Here is a 20,338-nt window from a genome sequence, read left to right as displayed (position 1 = left end):
AAGTTCACAAGTTGCGTGGGAAGACCATCTCGGTATGTGCCTTTAATTTGCCAAATACGAAGGAAATGATGTAATAAATATGTAAAGAGATCTCGAGAATAAATAAGTAGGTAGGTTCTCTAATCATTGTGATGTTTCAACTGTCGGGTTTTGCGGCATTCGCGTATGAAATATAGAGGCAATTTTAGTAAAAGTATATACCTACACATTTGCAAAAGGAGTACCTTTGACAAGAATAGTCTTAAATTACATCATCAGTCGTGCAGAGCATGGGTTCTTTTCACTCGCTTTACCAGATTGTATATAGTGAGAAAGAAAGAGTACTACTTCCTTGAAAGAAAAAGACAAATCTTGTATAAATGTTTTTACAAGATTACTATAGAGGTTTTCTCAAGTTGCTTGAGCCTTGCAGTCTTCTATCTCACCTCATATCTCAGTCACGGTGTATTAGCCCATTAGATAAACTCCTCTGTCTGTGTTTATAAAATAAAAGCAATAATTGGGTTCCAATTTCAAATATAACATTTTTTTTCAGCGGTTTTAAAATTTCCACAAAATATTTTCATGCAACTGGCTGTCGGAAACCCAATTCGTTTTCCAGTGATGTATCCATTTCATTTATTTGTAGAAATGTCGGATTGCAAACGAGAATGAACAATTTTTAAAAAACGTATTCCTATTTTCTGGTGTCGGATATAAAATTCTGGGTATTTTTCGTCGCTCATTTTCTCGAAATTTCGAAACATTCATTCTGAAATTCGTCGATACTCCGATCTATCATACAATCTTTTGTCGTGATAAAAACTCTTTTCTCCTTTCAGTATACAAAAGGAGGTTTTATATGCCTTATTTTCCGACAGAGACCTTTTATGATTCAAGGTCGGTAGCCATATTGATCCCAATATTGTAGGTACCCTCAAGGACGGTCGACTGAATTTATAATAATACTAGCTGTTGCCCGCAACTTCGTCTGCGTGGGCAATATAGAATAGTCAAAATACTACTTATCCCGCAGGTGCATTCTTTCACGTGACAGTATAATTAGGATTAGCACTTAGCAGTCGCATAGATTCATTGATCAAGGTTGTGTTGTGGATGTGACCATTTATCTGAACAAAAGAAGTAAAGTTTGTGACGTTGTGAATATCTCTGGATCTAGTCAGCCAATTTGGAAAATTATTACGTATGGTGCGTAAGTAATTTTCACAGGAAACAGTTATAATCTATGTCTATATGCTTTGAGTCTGACAAAGCTGTCATTTGTACATTTTCTGCAGCTGCTGCGACTAATCAGAAGCCAGAAAGTCTGTCAGTCTTACCATGGATATCGCTTGTGTAGTTGACTGGATTGAAGATAGGTAGATAGGTAGTCGCTCCAAGCAAAATATTGGTACTCAAACAGATTCGGTGACTGGAAGCCAACACCAACATAGTTGGGGAATAGCTGGATGGATGATAAAATGAGTCATCATCATCAGCAGGCGCATAGGGTAGGATAGTTTCACTACTGGGGAGAAACACTTGTATGACGGGGATTTTCTGTGCACTTACTCACTATGGTAAGGCTGACCCCACATTAGGCGTGCGCGATCCTCGGGCGTGTGAGTAGCGCGGGCGTCGCGAGCACGCTGCATGAACGTCGCGTTTTGCTGCCCTGCGGCATGTGTGAAGAGTGCAAGCGACGCGCTCGCGGCGCTCGAGTTGCGTTCTTACCCCTGCAGTTTTGCCAAGATTTTCAAAATGTACGCTTGCAATTTGTCATTTCTTGGTGGAGCCAGCAAATCGAAAGGAACATAAGTGTTGTATACTGTGCGTCACTACCGCACACCGGGAAAATTTCGCTCTTGCGGAGGACGTTTATATACCATATTTTGTGTCACCCAGGACGACAGTAAGTATCCACCGAAACGCTTTCAAAGATCTGATGAACGAACAAATCAGACCTGACTTGGTCACCTGGGGCCAATCAGAGCTCTATGAAGCGATCATATGCTTTGGCTCCTACTGTTATTGTGGTTTCTGAAAATTTATTCACCTCATTCAACGATGAATGTAATTCTGATGGTACTATTAAGAACACTTGCTTAGCGCAGAAGCTGACGTTGGCAGATCGACTCTTTTGACTTCTCGAATAGGATACCATTGGTTTTTGTGCAATGCACACCTGCAATGCATGCTGGATTAGGATAGGATACAGGTGGATAGGATTTGCAACAGAGAACAATTCTGTCTTTGTGATTGAATGACATCAAACGTAGTTTTACATAAAAGGTGTTTTTTTAGACTTGGCTCGGGTCTTACTGAGACTGTTCGTAATCGTGACCAGTGTATTTGCGATCAGAAGTTGAAAGTAAGCATGTCTCTGGTATGCGACGCGCAATTTGTACGTTTTCAGACGCATAAAGCATTTTACGTGTGTATGGTATTAAATCGAGAAAGCTCCCATTTCTTATCTGCACTTTGTATCTGGGCTTGTTCTTAAAGCTACAGAATCCTACATTACCTACCTACCTCACGCTTAGCAGCGCTTGCGAGAGACAGATACTCCTTTCTTCTAGGATTAAGTTAACATATTTTGCATCAGAAAAAATAATGGAGGTCTACTTAATACTACTCACTCAAAGTAATTTGTTTTAAGGCCACCACATTAGTGGAAGATAAGCTAAACTATGTTTATGAAAAAATCCTGATATAAACTCCATCTGTAACTTTAAATGATAATTAATTGTTATACTAAAGTCATCATTTTTGACATAATATTCAAAAAATAATTTAGATGGCACCGTTTTAAATTTGGCTGAGAACTATTATTTTCCTTTCATCAAGGTAATAATTATAATTGGATTTTGATGTGGCTCGGCAAACTGACAAACACTATTGAAATGTCTATCGAAAAATTACACTACGTGATAAAATATGGTGAATTACGGAAAATACACAACTCCATCTGTTGAAATAATAATCCTCTATAAAGAATGTATGGTAATTTATTGTCATTTACCACCTCGCTCCTTTGACAAATTTTATGTATTTTATTTAACACAGATTACCACAGATGGAGCTACTTTCCTTGGCTAAACACAATTTTCATTTTTTTTTTCTTCCGAATATACTTATGAAGGTGTGATTTTCTGGGCTGCGGGTTGTTCGAAAGAGATACCGCGGCCCTGGTACATAAAAGGTCTATGACGGAACACGACGATTTTAGTCAGTAAGAGTCTGACACTCCCTCACCGCTGCTAACCCACAGCGGGAGGGGTCATTTGATGATTTTACGTCGCTAAAAAAAAAAAGGTGTGATTTTCTGTGTAAAGGTTAATAATAGGCCGATCAACTAATATAAGTACAACATTCAAATGTACAGTTTTGACAAACAGATTGCGTGTCGTAATATTTTACATCTTGAATTCACAAAATTAATCATATCTTTTGATAGAGTGAATCGATTTCGATGAAACAAAAACTAAGTAATACCCCAAGTTACGTAGAATTTTTGTATGTAAGCATTGTCTGCATTGAATTCGTAGATTTTACGTGAATCCCGAACAAACAAACAGATAAACAGACAAACAGACAAAAATGACAAAAATGATGGAAATGGGTTCTGTTAGTTATCCTTTAACATGCTGGCTATTTTTTTTGCCAATTTCTTCAATGTACAAAAATTACTTTTCTACAGATTTATTATATGTATAGATATGTCGGAAGCGCCATCAGAATGGCTGGCACTATCGTCCGACATCAGGTAGGGTAATCGAGCAAAGAGATAACTCAAACAGAACTCAAAACTTAGAAACGTTTATTCAAATTAGTCAGAACAAAAGACAACCCCCAAAACGCCCGCCCTTCGCCACTTCCTATGTGTTTTGGCTGGGAAGAAGAAGTGGCGGAACAAACTCCCCAGCAACACATGTCTGTCTGTCAGGTTAGAAGAACCTTTACATTTGAATCTACAACGGTACTACAACGCTAGGCAATAACACTAGGTACACTAGCCGTGACGTAAGTAACGCGACGACTCCAACGAACACTCGATGAAGACTCGACCAAGACTCAACCGAGAGTGAACTAAGACTGAGCTCCGCGGACACCACGCTGACCGCCACGACTCCGCCAAGCGCGCCAAATTGTTGTTTCACCGAAAACGCCACCAGAGGGCGCGCTTGCGTCTCGTTCAGTGACCGTACTATTAACTATCTCCGACACGGCCATAACTGACATACACACGTCCTCGTGTGGCTACACATTGTACCTGGTGACAGAAGAAAACAAAACTGGAGTAATTTTTCAGCTCGGCCTACCTGACTACACGATTAGGAATGACAACATAATTTTAAACAAAACAGAAACCAAATGTTTAGAAAGAATGCCACAATCTTAAAATCAATGGAAATCAGATCACACAATCTCGAATCAATGCACCATGTAATGATCCAGACAGACCTAAGTCAATCAGGAATCGATAGGCTCCAGTCCTTCTCACTGGGCGTGTCAAAGATGAAAAATGATCAGTCCTTCTGACTGATATGATTTAGAATGATCAGTCCTTCTGACTGATATGATTTAGAATGATCAGTCCTTCTGACTGATATGATTTAGAATGATCAGTCCTTCTGACTGATATGATTTAGAATGATCAGTCCTTCTGACTGATATGATTTAGAATGATCAGTCCTTCTGACTGATATGATTTAGAATGATCAGTCCTTCTGACTGATATGATTTAGAATGATCAATCCTTCTGACTGATATGATTTAGAATGATCAGTCCTTCTGACTGATATGATTTAGAATGATCAGTCCTTCTGACTGATATGTTGTCACAATGACGATATCTTTGACACAAGCATTCCAGTCCTTCTCACTGGAACACTCCTAGGGTCTACCCAAGGGATATCAGTTCTTCTCACTGATATGGTAAGGTAGGAATTGCATCTGAACAATGAACTTTGCAATGGAATTAGTAGCATTAACTTGAAATAAAATCAACGAAATCAATTCACACAAAATCAGTCGCAATCATCAGACAGATACAATTATCATGCGTGCATTAATTAGAGTTCGATGAAGTACCTTCGCATGGGTCATCGACCTCCAAATCAACAGCAACTAAATCTAATTCAGTTGGAATCTCAGCTTGGGGCATCTTTCTAATGCGATCGTGGACATACTCGTAGGTTCTATTAAGAGTTAAAGATTTCAAAACATAGCGATCGCCTTCAAGTAACTCAAGAACTTAAAATGGCCCTTTAAACTTAGGGTCGAGTTTAACTGGATTGCGCTCTTCATTTTTTATTAAAACTAGGTCACCAACTTATCAACGAGACAGACGCCTCTCAAGGTTATTAGTGTCGTATGACAAATAATCACAAAAAATAAACCAAAAATGGATCGGTCTCACCGGGTTTCCACTCAACGTGCGTGACGATGCACACATCGCTATAGCGCGCAGTACAGCGACTTTCGCGAACGTGAAGCCACGGAGATGCACGAGCACCAACACTCCGAACTCACGATAACACACGACACGTTGGGCTCCTGGCAGCTGGCATGCTCCATTCAACGTCGTAATTTTCTCGCCGAATTGCACAATAACCACCGTCATTGCTGAAACATGAAAACAAAGACAAATTCGGTTAATTTTCTAACATACCTTCAATAACTAGCTTGACATTTAACAATGGAAACGATACCATTACCATAACCGTGGTTACCATACTTGTACCTTCGCTGAAATTCTTAATTCAAATTATCGACGTTCCATTTTTTTTTTTTTTGTTAGTGGGTAGAAATTTATCTTCGCATGTCGAATTCGAAACGCATGTGGGCATTTGGATTGCATCCCACTTCTAATGTCGGAAGCGCCATCAGAATGGCTGGCACTATCGTCCGACATCAGGTAGGGTAATCGAGCAAAGAGATAACTCAAACAGAACTCAAAACTTAGAAACGTTTATTCAAATTAGTCAGAACAAAAGACAACCCCCAAAACGCCCGCCCTTCGCCACTTCCTATGTGTTTTGGCTGGGAAGAAGAAGTGGCGGAACAAACTCCCCAGCAACACATGTCTGTCTGTCAGGTTAGAAGAACCTTTACATTTGAATCTACAACGGTACTACAACGCTAGGCAATAACACTAGGTACACTAGCCGTGACGTAAGTAACGCGACGACTCCAACGAACACTCGATGAAGACTCGACCAAGACTCAACCGAGAGTGAACTAAGACTGAGCTCCGCGGACGCCACGCTGACCGCCACGACTCCGCCAAGCGCGCCAAATTGTTGTTTCACCGAAAACGCCACCAGAGGGCGCGCTTGCGTCTCGTTCAGTGACCGTACTATTGACTATCTCCGACATATAATTAAATCTCGTTACATTATTCAAAAGTAGGTAAAGTTTTTAAGCGATTACTGAGTTTAGAATAAGGGAAGAATTTAGCTAACATAACATTTTGGAATGAAATACCGATAAAACGTGGGGCTAAATATAATTAGTAGGTAACCCGAACAAAACCTCTACAAAACCACAATTAAATCATAAATGAAAATAGTAAAATTAATCAAATTAGCCCTTAACCTTCGGCCTAACATAACATTCAAGTTTCATGCCTAATCCCCATATTTGCGAAGGTATTAAACTAGCCCACAAATTAGACCTACCGTTTCTCCCGACTCGGTCCAAATTGCTTGTGTAATGAGCCTCTAACAAGATCATTCTGAAGGGTATTTTATTCGCAAAATTATTCCATATTTGTTTTGGTCGTGTTTGAAATTGGAATAAGTCTGGAGATTTTATGGACCTTTTTATCAAGAGTGGGAGGCGTGAGGTTATGGTACCCAAGTTCATCATAACCACTCTTAATTGAATGTAAAATACTGCAGAGTGTGGAGGAAACCATTACTTGATAACGACAGGACCTATTTAATTTTTGGGTTTAATTTATTTCCTAAATAGTATTTTTTGTTGTTTAATTTATAAATCTAATTTTATAATACCCTAACATTCTACACAAATCGAATCGTGTTTAAGTTGTATAATGAAAACAAACAATTTATTATTCATAACTTAATTTATATTTCTTTTTCTATACAATCCAATATGCCTGCTTAATGAGTTTGTAATGGAACTGTTTTTCTATATGAAGTTAAAAGAGCGTAAGTGCTCTTTATTCTAGCTGTAGATACTCTATTTTACATGTAATGGTAATTTTGTCCTTATTTTATTATTCATACATACGTAAAATTCGAATATAATAACAAAATCGTTTACTATAAAAGTGCTTTCAAACTAGCAGGTTTTACATGTTGATAGTAATGGCGTTTGTTAAAACAATTGACAACTATTGGTTTGAACCATGGCGCCCAAAACGTGAATATCCGTGTAGTCCAAACTAAGCTTGTATGCGCGGTAAAATAAATAAGTGTAACACTCTAACGATGAGTTGCATCTTTAAATACAACGATAAGCGAACCATTTTCAGTTGTCGAATCACCAATTTGACCATGCGCGGCAATTATACATACGGCTAGTTATGGTTTGGCTATCTTACAATTCAATAGTGCAATTCACCCCTGATGGTTTTGAATAGTTCTGAATATAGAACACTACAACGATATTGCCAGCAAGAAATTATGTAAAACTGAATAATTCATTTAAATACGAGCCACTGAAATTAATTAAGCATTCCTCTTCGGTTGGAGCAAGTTAAATTGTGCTTATGAAGCATCCGAGTTTCTGTATTACACTCTGCATCTATTGCAGCTGCATTATAATGACATAACTATTACGTCGTATGAATTTTCTTTCTTTTTAAAATGGAGTTCATCGTACTATAATTAAATTTTAATTAAAAATGGATTTACAGTGATGGAATAAATGTTAAAGATGTTTTTGTAATCGAAAATACTAAGAATATTAATCTTGGAATGGAAGTACTTTTGACAACTTCGATGAATTGAGTATCACTAATCATTTAATAAAACATTTGCCATCAATTTTAGTCCTGAACCGACTTCACAAAACAGCTTCCACCTTTTTGGGAGGTCGGTCCTCTTCTCATCCATTAACTCTCGTTTTCAAAAACAATTTTAAATAAAAAAACACAAACACAAAATAAAGAAAAAACCTTCATATCTGAACGTCAATATTATATAAATTCCCAGCACCTTGGTATAAATCAATTATAAAGGTTTAAATTGGCTGCCAGCCTGGAATTGAATTCCCCACCGACGCGAGGTCGGTTGAAACATTTTCAGTGTTGTTTACTTGCCGGGTTTTACGGATTACTGCTGTTTTTCTTTGTTAAACTGGTTGAAATTTGAATTTAATCGTGTTTTGTTTTATTCATTGGACTATGAAAAAGTTTTTATTCCTCCCAAGAACTTGAGATTTTGCACAATTTGTATATATTTGTAGCGTTGTCCTTCGTGGGAAACATTTTTTAGCTTGCTGTTACATGTCCTTAAACATTATAATTACTTTATTTTTATAACAATTGTATTTATGCAGACGTATACGAAGGTTTTCAATAAGATTGTACATGGGTAACGTGAAAAACCTTATGTAATTAAACTTACCTCCCCACTCAGAGACATTTAATGGTTACTTAAGCCATTTCTTAGCGAAGGATTTGTATGACATTCCGTCACTAAGGAGTGACTTAAGTAATCATTAACCCCCTTACTTATAAAATCTCTAATCACCTTCTAAGCAACATTTTAATTAATCACTACTTAAAGTCTTAAGTAGTGATTAAATGTTAGTTAAGACATGCTTAAGCAACATTTATAAGTAAGAAGTTTCTTAAACAGCCCTTAAGTATTACTTATATTTAATTTACGTTTATAAGTAAGGCTGTTAATGTCTCTGAGTCGGGAGGTTAATTACCAAAACGAAACCGGAAAGCTTTATGATAACATCGCATTTTATTATGATAAATGTTGAACAAATAACCCATTCATAGGACCTAAAACAATACTAAAATCCCTAGAGAAACAAAACCATCAGAAAATAAATTCAACAGTTAAAAGTTTTAACTTAAAACCTTCCTTATCATACAAAAATAAGTATTTATCTTCATAACCATTTCTTTCTACTGAACGCTTAAAGGCCTAACTTTCGTTTATCAGGTCGGATCTAAACAAAATCTCTTGGCGAGAACCAAGATTTTAGTCTATAATTCCGGGACAGTCCTTGGCAAGCATCCGGGCCGATTTATCCGGATAAACCCTCGTCAGTCGCCGTCCGGTCTAATTTATGGACACAGTATGTTGTGTGGTTATAGAATAGGTTTCACGTTAACGCCTGGTCTTATACGAATTTCTGGTCTTATTTGAATTTGAATTACGTTAAGTTATTATAGTACATACATTATACCTTTAGTAAAGTATTTTATTCGTGCACTACGAGTAATTATTTGTGCGTACATAATAAATAAATAAAAAGCCCTTATTGTAGCAGAACTATTTTCACTGTTTGCAATCTATGTAACTACTTATCTACGATTATAATGACAATAGTTTTATTTTAACTAGCAATGGTTATCATACAACTTGTCTTCCGACAAAGGCCTCCTCTAGAGATTTCCATTCTGTTCTATTCCTAGCAGTTCGACTCCATGTAGGTCCCGCTATTCTTTTAAGGTCATTTTCCCATTTTTTGATTTGATTTCGTGTGTAAATACTCTTTATTAAATATTATAAATGTGAAAGCACCTCTGTTTGTCTGTCGCGCTTTCTAGCCAAACTTCTGAATCGATTACATTTTCGGTACACAGATAGTCCTAAGCCTGACAAAGGACATACTTAGGCTCTTCCATCCGGGTGCGCAAGGTAGACCCTTGGGATGAAGGTGGAACCGCAGGCAATTGCTAGTATATTATGCGGGTATTGTATTCAAGTATAATTACTTCCCCTTTGTGTGAATAATTGCTGAGAACTGTGCGAATAATTAAAATGAATTGTGCTTAGTTCTGAACTTAATATTCGCACTTCACAAACAGGGGTTCGTGTTGACATTTCATTGAGTCATTTAAAGTTTTACTATTGCTATAAAATTAAGGCTTTTAAATTATAGAAGCGGCCAACTAGGTCACATCTTAGAGTAAGATTTTCCTGCGAAATAACAGATTTACGGAAACAATCATTTTCTTTTTTAATGTAAATATAGATTTGTTTTTTTTTAAGGTAAAGTAAATGTTGAACTTGTAAATAGATACCTAGTTATATTAATAAAAAAACAATCTTGGGAACATAAACTGTCTCAAAAAGCAAGCCGAACTTTGCTTAACCTACTGATCGACCCTGCGTGCGTGATTACAAAAACAATTAGAAATTGTTTATACATTATATTTATCATAATATTAATAATATTTCGTATCACGCTATAACAGTACACAGACTGTGTAACACAATATTCGTCAATACAACAGCCCATTGGGCCGGGACATCGCGTTCACTAGGGCATCATAAATTCATTCCATACTGTTGCACATAACGCTGCCTCGAGCACAACAGCACATAATTATATTATAACTAGCTTCCACTAGTGGTTTCACAAATAACCATTTGGCAAATAGTAGTGGGGCATTCCTTTAATTTTGGAGTCTTTATTTGTTTATTTATTTTCAATTTTTGTACACACACATAATAATAAAAGTAGACAGGAAAGAATTTAAAAAGGTATTATTTCTAAAGAAATCTCTCAGTAGTTAATTGTATGTATTTTTAAAGAAGGACAATGGCGATGTCTAAAATCTGTATTGCATGCGATGGCTTTATGAAGCAGTTAGTAGTATCTTCTAATTAGAAAAAACGTTATAAATAAACATGAAACTCAATGTTCTCTGATTTTTCCTTATGAATATTCAACCGCCAATCAAGTTTCTTTATTAGTCCCTGCGTTGGACAATCTCAATTATCTTAACAAAGACGTTTTCAAAGAGTTGAATTCGCTTAAAAAAGGATTAAGTGCAAGTCGCTGCGGGTTCTATAGAGACTATTGTATGGGATATGAAGCTTTTTTAACTGACTTGCCAAAAAGTTCTCAAGTAAACTAATCGGAGTAAAAGTAGGAGGTTTAAAATCACCGCCTGCAACTTCGGCATGCCCTTTATCACACTTTTTTCGTTTGGGGTTGGCGCAGGGCTTTTTCTTTTATACCTTCCTATCTAACGTTATCTCTTTGCAGCTATACCTATTGTCATTCCCGTGATCCATCCACATTTTTAGTCATCCTCTTCCTCGATATAAATCCACATTATCTAATACTACCTTCCTAAAAAAAAAAAATCTAATTTAAAACTAAATAGAAATACACACCTGACAAAAATTCCACTTATGATTCATAAGATACACTCCATAATAGAATGACGGACAAATGAACATCTGGGTCCCTTGGCCTTTGCAATCCTACCTGCGTTGACGGAACTAAAAAGAAAACTCTTTTCTCCTCGGAAAACACGTGTGAGTAAATATCTGTTTTCAGTAAATATGCCAGGACCGTCTTACCCGGTAAACCCTTAGGGAGCTCACTGTACCTTGCTACTGAATTTGACACATATATTCATAGTGGTCGGTATGACAAGTTGTGCTTCTGGCGCTCCGTCGAAAAATAAAGTTTAACAGTGGTTTACGTCAAATTATGGTGCAGTGCTTATCTAACTTTCAAAGATAAAACAGTGTACTACAGATTTGTTGCAATATAACTACACAACCGAACTGATTTCGCCTATATTATAAGAAACAAAACTAAAAATCTGTGAGTTTATTGTGGCATGTACCCGCGCAATGTTTATAAGCGGATGTTTTTGAGTGAACGCGTAAGCGACGCCGTATACAGCGCACATAAGACCTTTTGGTCGCGAGAATTACGTTGTGAGCCGAGACAGTGACAACTACCGTGAGTCAGTGAGCCTTTATTAGTGTGCCGCTGCTACAAAATAATCCCGAACATCTCACGTGGGTCTTTATTTGTGCATACTTTTGCCGTAAAAATAAAATCCGTCTTTTAAAATATGTCTTCATCTGATACAACTTGGGGTTGCTGCGAACTACTCATGGATGATGACAACTTTATACAATGTCAACTCTGCAAAATGAAATACCATCAAGCTTGCTTATCTGCCAAACATCCATCCTTATTTACTAATACGGAAAACCTACCACAAAAGTGGACCTGCTATCAATGTATTGAATATACATCTAAATCTAGCAGCGGCAAAGCTCAATCTCCAGCCCCGCAACGCTTTAATCCTAACGTTGCGGTTCGAGGAAATAAAAGGCCAGCCCTGCAATCCCCACCCCAAACCATAGCCACAAATCTTTCCGCAGACAACATTCGTACTATTATAGAAGAACTAATAGACATAAAATTTGATAATCTATTGGAAAAACTGAATGCATCGTTAAACGATACAATTTGTCAGCAATTAAGATCAGTACAATCAGAAATCAAGAACGTCAGAGAGGAGGTAGTGCAGGTCAAGAAGAGTGTCGAATTCGTCACCAGCCAATATGACGATTTTATAAACGAACATAATGAGGCTAAAGTCACTATGAAATTGATGCAAACGCAAAACGCAGAAATGGCCAACTGTATATCTGATATGCTTGCTAGGATAAACCAACTCGAACAAAACGCTCGTTCCAATAACGTCGAAATACAATGCGTTCCTGAGAGGAAAGGCGAAAATTTGCTCGACGTCGTGACTTCCCTGGGAAAAACTACTGGTTCTAAATTGAAGGCAGAAAACATAACTAATTGTACGCGCATTGCTAAGATAAACAAGGAAAGCAATCGGCCTAGATCGATCGTAGTGCAGTTCTCATCAGTCAAAATCAGGGACGAATTTTTAGCGGCAAATATTAACTTCAACAAAGTCAATCCCGAAAATAAACTGAACAGTTCTCATCTTGGAATCTCTGGTGTAAAAACCCCCATCTTTATAGTAGAACATCTCTCACCGTATAACAAATCTCTTCATGCAGCAGCTAGACGAGTGGCGAAGGAAAAAGGATATAAACATGTGTGGGTAAGAAATGGTCGCATATACATGAGGAAGGTCGACGACTCAGAATATATCTTAATTCGCAACATTAAGACTCTAGAAAAGCTCTAAACATATAATATCTTAATTTGTAAGTTGTTATTCAGTATATTTTTTCTTAAAATTCACCCGTTTAAATGTTTACTTCCAAAATGTCAGAGGTTTAAGAACGAAACTTGAACAATTCTATTTAAATACCATATCCTGTGACTATGACGTAATTATTCTTTGTGAGACTTGGCTCAATGATTCTATTTATGACTCTGAATTGTTTACAAACAATTATAAAGTATACAGGAGAGACCGTTATACTTCCGGATATCATCAAGCAAAATCGGGAGGAGGGGTACTCATAGCCGTCTCGAATCGTTATCAGTCTCATCGTTTAGCTAGATTTGAAAGTGAGTGTGAGGATATATGGGTGGCCATAGATCTGCCCGGAAATAAAAACACATCGGAAAAAATCTACTTATGCAGCTTGTACCTTCCCCCACCTGTACAAAATGAAATGTTAACAAATTTTCTGCAAAAAGCAACACAGGTGTTAGAAACTTATAGCAAAGTACTTATTGCTGGAGATTTTAATCTAGGCACTATAAAGTGGTCCGCTTCCTTTAATAATCCACTCCAAGTTAGCCTAAACACAAATACATTGCTGGATTTTATAGCCTTACATAACCTAAAACAGCATAATTTAAATCCAAACAATTTGAACAGAATATTAGACTTAATACTATCAAATATGCGAGAGGTAGAGGTTACACAAAGTGCACACACACTCAGCAATATAGATCCCTACCACCCTCCTCTCGAATTTTCCCTTGACTTTTGTCAACCCAAGACAGTATCCCCTGCACGCGTTGAAAAGATTAATTTTCACAAGGCTGATTATACCGCACTTTCAAGAAAATTAGAGGCAACAGACTGGGCTTCCGTACTATCCAAGTATACCACAGTGGACTCCATGACTGCAATCTTTTACAAATTATTGCGGGAAGCCATAACGGAAGTTGTTCCAAAATCTATCCCAAAATCAAACAAATATCCCGTCTGGTACACCAATAGTCTTAGGCGTCTCTTAAAAGAAAAACTCAAATACAGGAAGCTATATAAAAATTACAAAAACCCCTTAGACTACATAACACTACAGACTCTCAAAAAGAGATGCGAAACCTGCATTAACAATTGTTACCGCAACTATATTAAGACTATTGAAGACTCAATATCCCGCAATGCGAAGACCTTTTGGACTTTTATTAAACATAAAAGAAGCAATCACTGCTCACTCCCAGCAATCATGTACTTAAACAATGAAAACGCTAGCAACGGTCAAGATATTTGTAACCTTTTTGCCAAATACTTTGCATCAGTCTATACCCTAAGCCCGAGCATGACGAATATCTCACCAAGCGACAACTCCGCTCAAATACTCAATAATATAACACTTACAAATGAAATGGTTTTGAAAGCTCTCAAAAATCTCGATTGCACCAAAGGAGCAGGTCCGGACGGGATACCGCCTATACTAGCTTCTAAATGTTCAACAGTTCTAGCTACTCCCCTCACTATTATTTTCAATGAGTCTTTACAAACTGGAATATTTCCACACTTGTGGAAGGAATCCCTGGTTGTTCCTATTCACAAATCTAATGACGAATCACAAATTGGGAACTACCGACCAATTTCAATTCTTTCAGTTTTTGCAAAGCTGTTTGAGTCCCTCATACGCCCCTTTATTACTTCACACTTAAAACAGTTAATTTCTCCCCACCAACATGGCTTCTTCAAAGCTAGATCAACAACGACAAATCTTATGTCATTCGTCTCGAGCATTGCTAAACATTTAGATAACAGGATATCAGTGGATGCCATATACACCGACATTAGCAAAGCCTTCGACACAGTTAATCACACGATCCTGATCAGCAAGTTATCGTCATATGGACTGTCAGGGAACATACTGAAATGGATTGACTCCTACCTAAAACAGAGATGGTCAAGAGTGGTTATGGCTGGTTACACTTCTGACCAGTTCCCTATAACTTCCGGGGTACCTCAAGGCTCCCATCTAGCTCCAATTTTGTTTACTGTGTTTATTGATGACATCACTCAATACCTCAAGCACACAGACTGTTTTTTGTTTGCAGACGACTTAAAAATATCCAGGCCTATCAAATCTGTGGAGGATATAGAATTAATTCAAGAAGATTTAAATAATCTACATGAATGGTGCACAAACAATGACATGAATTTAAATATTGATAAATGCAAATGTATAAGATTCACCAGGAGCAACTTAAAATCGCCTTTGTGCTACAAAATAAATGGAGCAGAGTTAGAGGAGGTTGACGTGATCCGGGATCTTGGGGTATATATAGACAAAAAATTGAAGTTTCATAGGCATATAGACAAAATCACTAAAAAAGGATTTAAAATGCTAGGTTCGGTAATACGCAATAGTAAATGTTTCAAAAAAGCGTCCACCAAAAAAACACTATTCAAAACCTTAGTTCGATCAGGTCTTGAGTACTGTAGTCAAATATGGTCGCCTTACTATGAGATTCATATAAAACGCTTAGAATCTGTACAAAAAAGGTTTATGTGGCATCTTACTTACCAATGCAATGAGGCTAAACGTTTGAAATCATATTCTGCGCGTTTGAAACATTTCGACATGAACAGCCTGCAAGACCGTAGATTATATCTGGATCATATGTTCCTATACAAATTGATAAACGGCTATATTGATTCTCCCGATCTTTTGCATAAAATAAAAATTAATGCCCCAAATAGATTACCCAGATCTCGCACTTATGTTCCGTTCTGCCAAACATCTTCAAAAAGCAACTTAGGATTATTCACCACAATAAATCGACTAGGCAAGCAATATAATGTTTTAGTTAAGAAAAACAACAATATTGATATCTTTTCAGACAAATACCCCACTTTTCGTCGCCACATCTTGTCCTCATTCATTACTCATTGATTGTTGAGCCTCGTCCTTAGTTTTATTTCTTTGTCAGCAGTTTTTTCTTTCTTTTTCTCTTAATCTTAATTTTAGTTCACATTATCATTCTTGCAAAAAAAATTAAAACTTTTACTTTAAATAAATAACAAATCCGACCACAAATTATGCATGCTGTGGCAACCTATAATTAAGTCTACACTTAGCATAAGATTGAAAATTTCGTAATAACATTCATTGTAACTAGTGTAAGATTTGTTGGTTGTCCTAAATAAATAAATAAAATAAAATAAAATAAAATAAACACCTGTGAAAAGGTACCGCATATACCCGTATAATGTTTTCCAAGATGTCCCATAGGAGAGTACATTTTACTTAGACTTAATAAAAGGGAAATGTGATTTTAAATATGTATTTTTTTCGTCTTATTTATTTGCTGCATGATTATTAAAGTAGGGGTACCATATTGGGTTGCCCGGGTAACTGGGTTGAAGAGTTTAGATAGGCAGTCGCTCCTTGTAAAACACTGGTACTCAGCTGCATCCGGTGAAACTGGAAGCTGACCCCAAGATTGTTAGGAAAAGGCTAGTCAGATGATGATGATTATTTAAGGTAGGGTTGTTTTATTCGTATGCGGGTGTGAATATGAATTTATTTTATACCCTAGAATAAACTATTATATCGAAATGGCCTGATGTGGGTTTCGTTCATGAATATTTTATTGGTTATGTGCCTATCAATTCAAAATGGTGGATTCAGTACCTGATGTAGATGTAACGAGCATTTTATTATCAAAAAGAGAAATAAATACTTTCCTACGTGTTCATATAACGTTCAATGGCAATGTATTAAAATAACCTTTTTATTTCAACTTTATTTTATCTTAACAATGGAGTTTAATATTAGATACGTAGAATTCGCTTAATCTTAATTATAATATCATCATAAAACTGCTAAGGCTTCGCTTACACAAAACTGTTACTTAAAAGGTTTCTTAAACCTCGTAAATTTAGCCTAAAATATTCCAAACTCTTAAACTTCACACTTAACTGAAGTTAAAACATTTAACACTTTCCAAGCTCAAATATTAAAGTACAATTAATATAAATTGTAAAGTTTATTGCTATACTTATCTAAACTAATATAATATAGAAGAATCTTTTTTTGTATGTTTGTTCCTAAACTGCTAAATCGATTTGAGAAATTATTTCGCAAGAAGCAAGAAAGCTACACTCTTCTCGAGTAACAAATGCTATATTTTATCCCTGTACGGGCAGTAGTTCTCACGGAACGCGGGTGAAACCACGGGAGTAAACATATAGGTATATTTAAAGCAGTTTCCTATAGGTAAACAGCTGGGAAAGCGCTCTATTGATCGTCCCCAAATGACCTTGAATGCTGGGGACAAAATATTCTCTCTCTGCTTTTCGTACACATTATAGGTCCTTAATTTGTTTGCAAAGATCTTGAATGGCTAACCTTTGAGAACATATTCTTGTCTGTAACTCCTATGAAGCGGGGTAAGGGCGCTAAAATACAAAACTAGAAAGACTTCTAAACTAGGTTTTGAGTTTGACCCGTACGTATGTACCTACCTTTGTGCACGATTATCTCACGTTTGGTTGAATCGTTTTTTTTAAGATGGTTTAAGGCCTTTTAGTATTGTTTGTGGACCTTATGAGAAAGGCAAACAATTTTTGAGTCTAAAATCTGAAACTGCGAGTCAAAGTCATTAAACAAAATGTTAGATACGAAATAATTTCAGTTTTCGCCTGTGTTAGTTTTGCACTACAAAGTTTTAATTGGTCTCTGTTTCATTTGTGATTTCTAGTTGCCATGTGGTTATTGGCTTCGACAAAGAGGAACTGTCCGTTGCTTTATTATAGTTTATTGTTTGGATAGAATATTGGTTTTTCTTCTCAGAGCCTTTAGTGCGAGATAGATTTTAAAGAATCTTAAAACTATGTAATGTTAAATGCCTTCCTACCTAAGAGTACTATGTGGATGTAGTACCGGAGCTAAAGTGCTTAATCCATTTTATAGAAATAAATTACAGGACTTATTTTCGGACATCATAATAAAATTATTTTCTGTTCAAAATTACAACATCAATAATAAATAAAAGTTTGTAAGAGGCACAATTTAATCAACTTGAAAGTCGATATTTCTAAAGAAATTACATTGAAATTGGTTTGCGACTCAATTTAAATAACTCAAATATTACAAATTTTGCTTTAGTAGCAATATTTTTCAGGAAAAGAAATAAGAGAAAAACCTTTTTCAAGCACGAGTAATCTCTGTTTTCCGTCACTAATAACAGCTTTTCCGAAAAACGATATTATATAACCCTTAGCGCGCTGTGCCGGCATTCAATTGTAATTTCGACAGACTTTCGGTTTAAATACACTCTTAGGCTACTCGTTCACTTCAGACTTTTTGTAGGACAGAAAGTCGTTCCGATTTTTTGCAGTTGATGTTTTTCAGAAACTAGGATTTTCTGACCGACTAGTGTATAGTTATCGGCACGAATCTTGAGCTCTGACATACATCTGAGCAGAAGTGATTTATTAGTAAAGAACCAATCCCGAGTGACGGCTATGACGCGATGCACTGCGGGCCAATCACCGCTTTAGCCAGCCCCCTCGCCTCACTCCATACCACAAAAGGGACCCAATAAATTACTTCTGCGCAGGTGAAGGTCAGAGCTCAAGATTCGTGCCGATAACTATAGGACGTTTGCGTTACACTATTGCTATCATCGTAATACAGTTTTTTTGCTAGTACAAGGGTAGGCTAAATGACTCCAAAAACAAGCACAAAAATTTTGGATTAATATGTTGTTCTGTATGGTTGTGTTCATTCAGAAATTTAGAAAAATAAATCAGTGTATTCTATTTCTCCCCTATAAAAATTCGGTATCGGTGACCAATTTTTTATAGGACGTGGGCAGGCAGCCTTAGCAGCACGCAACAAATGGAGGGTTTAGCGACTTGAAGCCAAGCCGCCCTTGGCCTACTTTCGTGGGTCGATAGTACCCTTACCGATTTATCTTTCGGCGGTCATGGGTTAGGTTAGCAGCTGAGTCAAATTGTTCGAACAGTCGAGTTAGGTAAGGTTTTTTGTGAATGATAAAATTTGATTTTTTCCTTGAATTTTGTGTAAGAAAAAGTACTTTAAGAAGAAAGTTACAGTGTTATGTGTAATGTGTATCCTCAAAAGTGTGTCAAGGTTATAAGGGTCGTTATGAATGACTTTGCGAAATTATCTTCTCAGCGTTATGTTGAAATATGCGTATAGCTTTTTGTGCACGAATTATGTAACTTTGGGGAATAGCTTTATTCAAACGCTTATCTTTTGTTTAGTGTACAAAAGATCCTTATTATAATTTTGCTTTACAATACGTTTAAAATATAGCTGTCGATATTCGGACTATACATCCAATAAAATTATTTCTCAAGAAGAATGCTATGAAACTTTTAAATTTTCTCATTCAATCTGGCGTTATTTTCTTCTGGGACACGATAGTAAAATATTTCCAATTCGGCCTAAAATTTTTACTTCGTATCTTACCAAAATTCAATTGAAAAACGACAACTGAGGCGGTTAATTAAAAGTTATATAATGAAAGTCTTACCTTAATTCAAAAAGTTTTGTTTAGGATTTGCTTCATCTAAACTTACCCAAAGTTATTGAAATTTCAAATATTAAGGTCATAAGCGAATGTATATTATGACAAAGATTTGTATGTTTTTTCGTTGTTATATTATAACATAATGATATAATCCCAACAATACATGTAAATCTTGACCCAAATTCATCTCAACTTATCATATAAAAAGGACCTATTATAGTAGCATTCGTGTCCCGAATACCGACAACTTTAATTCCCACAAGTTTTATAACAACGACCACGTTATGAAGAATAAGCTTATAACAGAGATATTCGCACAAGAAGTGTAATTATTGCCGCTATTATGAACCGCGACTTGAATACTAAGAAGCCATTTTGTGGAGAAATACAAGCTTGGACTTATTAATGTTGACAATATACTGAGTAGGTATATTGTAGGCTGCTTATATGAAATACCGAGAAGATTGTGCATTCTGCTATTCAAAAAGATAAATGTGTAAAGTAAATCTTTTTTTCTTTGTAAGTATTTCGAGTTTGTGAAGCGAGTGGGACTCTTATCCTCTTCTTTGTTCCGTTTGAATAATAAACGGATTTTGTATTTACAATATAAGGATAAACAAAATCCGTTTTTCCTTATATGTATTTTAAATACAAAATCCACTTATATGATCCCAAGTGGCGACGTTATTAAACA

At 36.4% G+C, this 20,338-nt stretch overlaps 1 protein-coding gene and 1 long non-coding RNA gene across 3 annotated transcripts in view; one reads left to right on the top strand and one right to left on the bottom strand.

Moving 5' to 3' along the window:
* The window catches only part of LOC124631655 (oxysterol-binding protein-related protein 1), a 58,879-nt gene that overhangs the window by 27,598 nt on the left and 10,943 nt on the right, over positions 1–20,338 (top strand). The window lies entirely within an intron of this gene.
* On the bottom strand, positions 4,088–5,728 carry LOC124631882. The gene is made up of 3 exons (XR_006984556.1): positions 5,700–5,728; positions 5,074–5,607; positions 4,088–4,252 (listed from the first exon to the last, which is right to left on the bottom strand). It is a non-coding gene; the product is annotated as an uncharacterized LOC124631882 (long non-coding RNA).

The sequence above is a fragment of the Helicoverpa zea genome, chromosome 1 (assembly GCF_022581195.2).
Source record: "Helicoverpa zea isolate HzStark_Cry1AcR chromosome 1, ilHelZeax1.1, whole genome shotgun sequence".
NCBI lineage: Eukaryota > Metazoa > Arthropoda > Insecta > Lepidoptera > Noctuidae > Helicoverpa > Helicoverpa zea.
The sequence above is the reverse complement of the archived record's forward strand: the minus strand, read 5'-3'. Positions and strand labels throughout refer to the sequence as shown.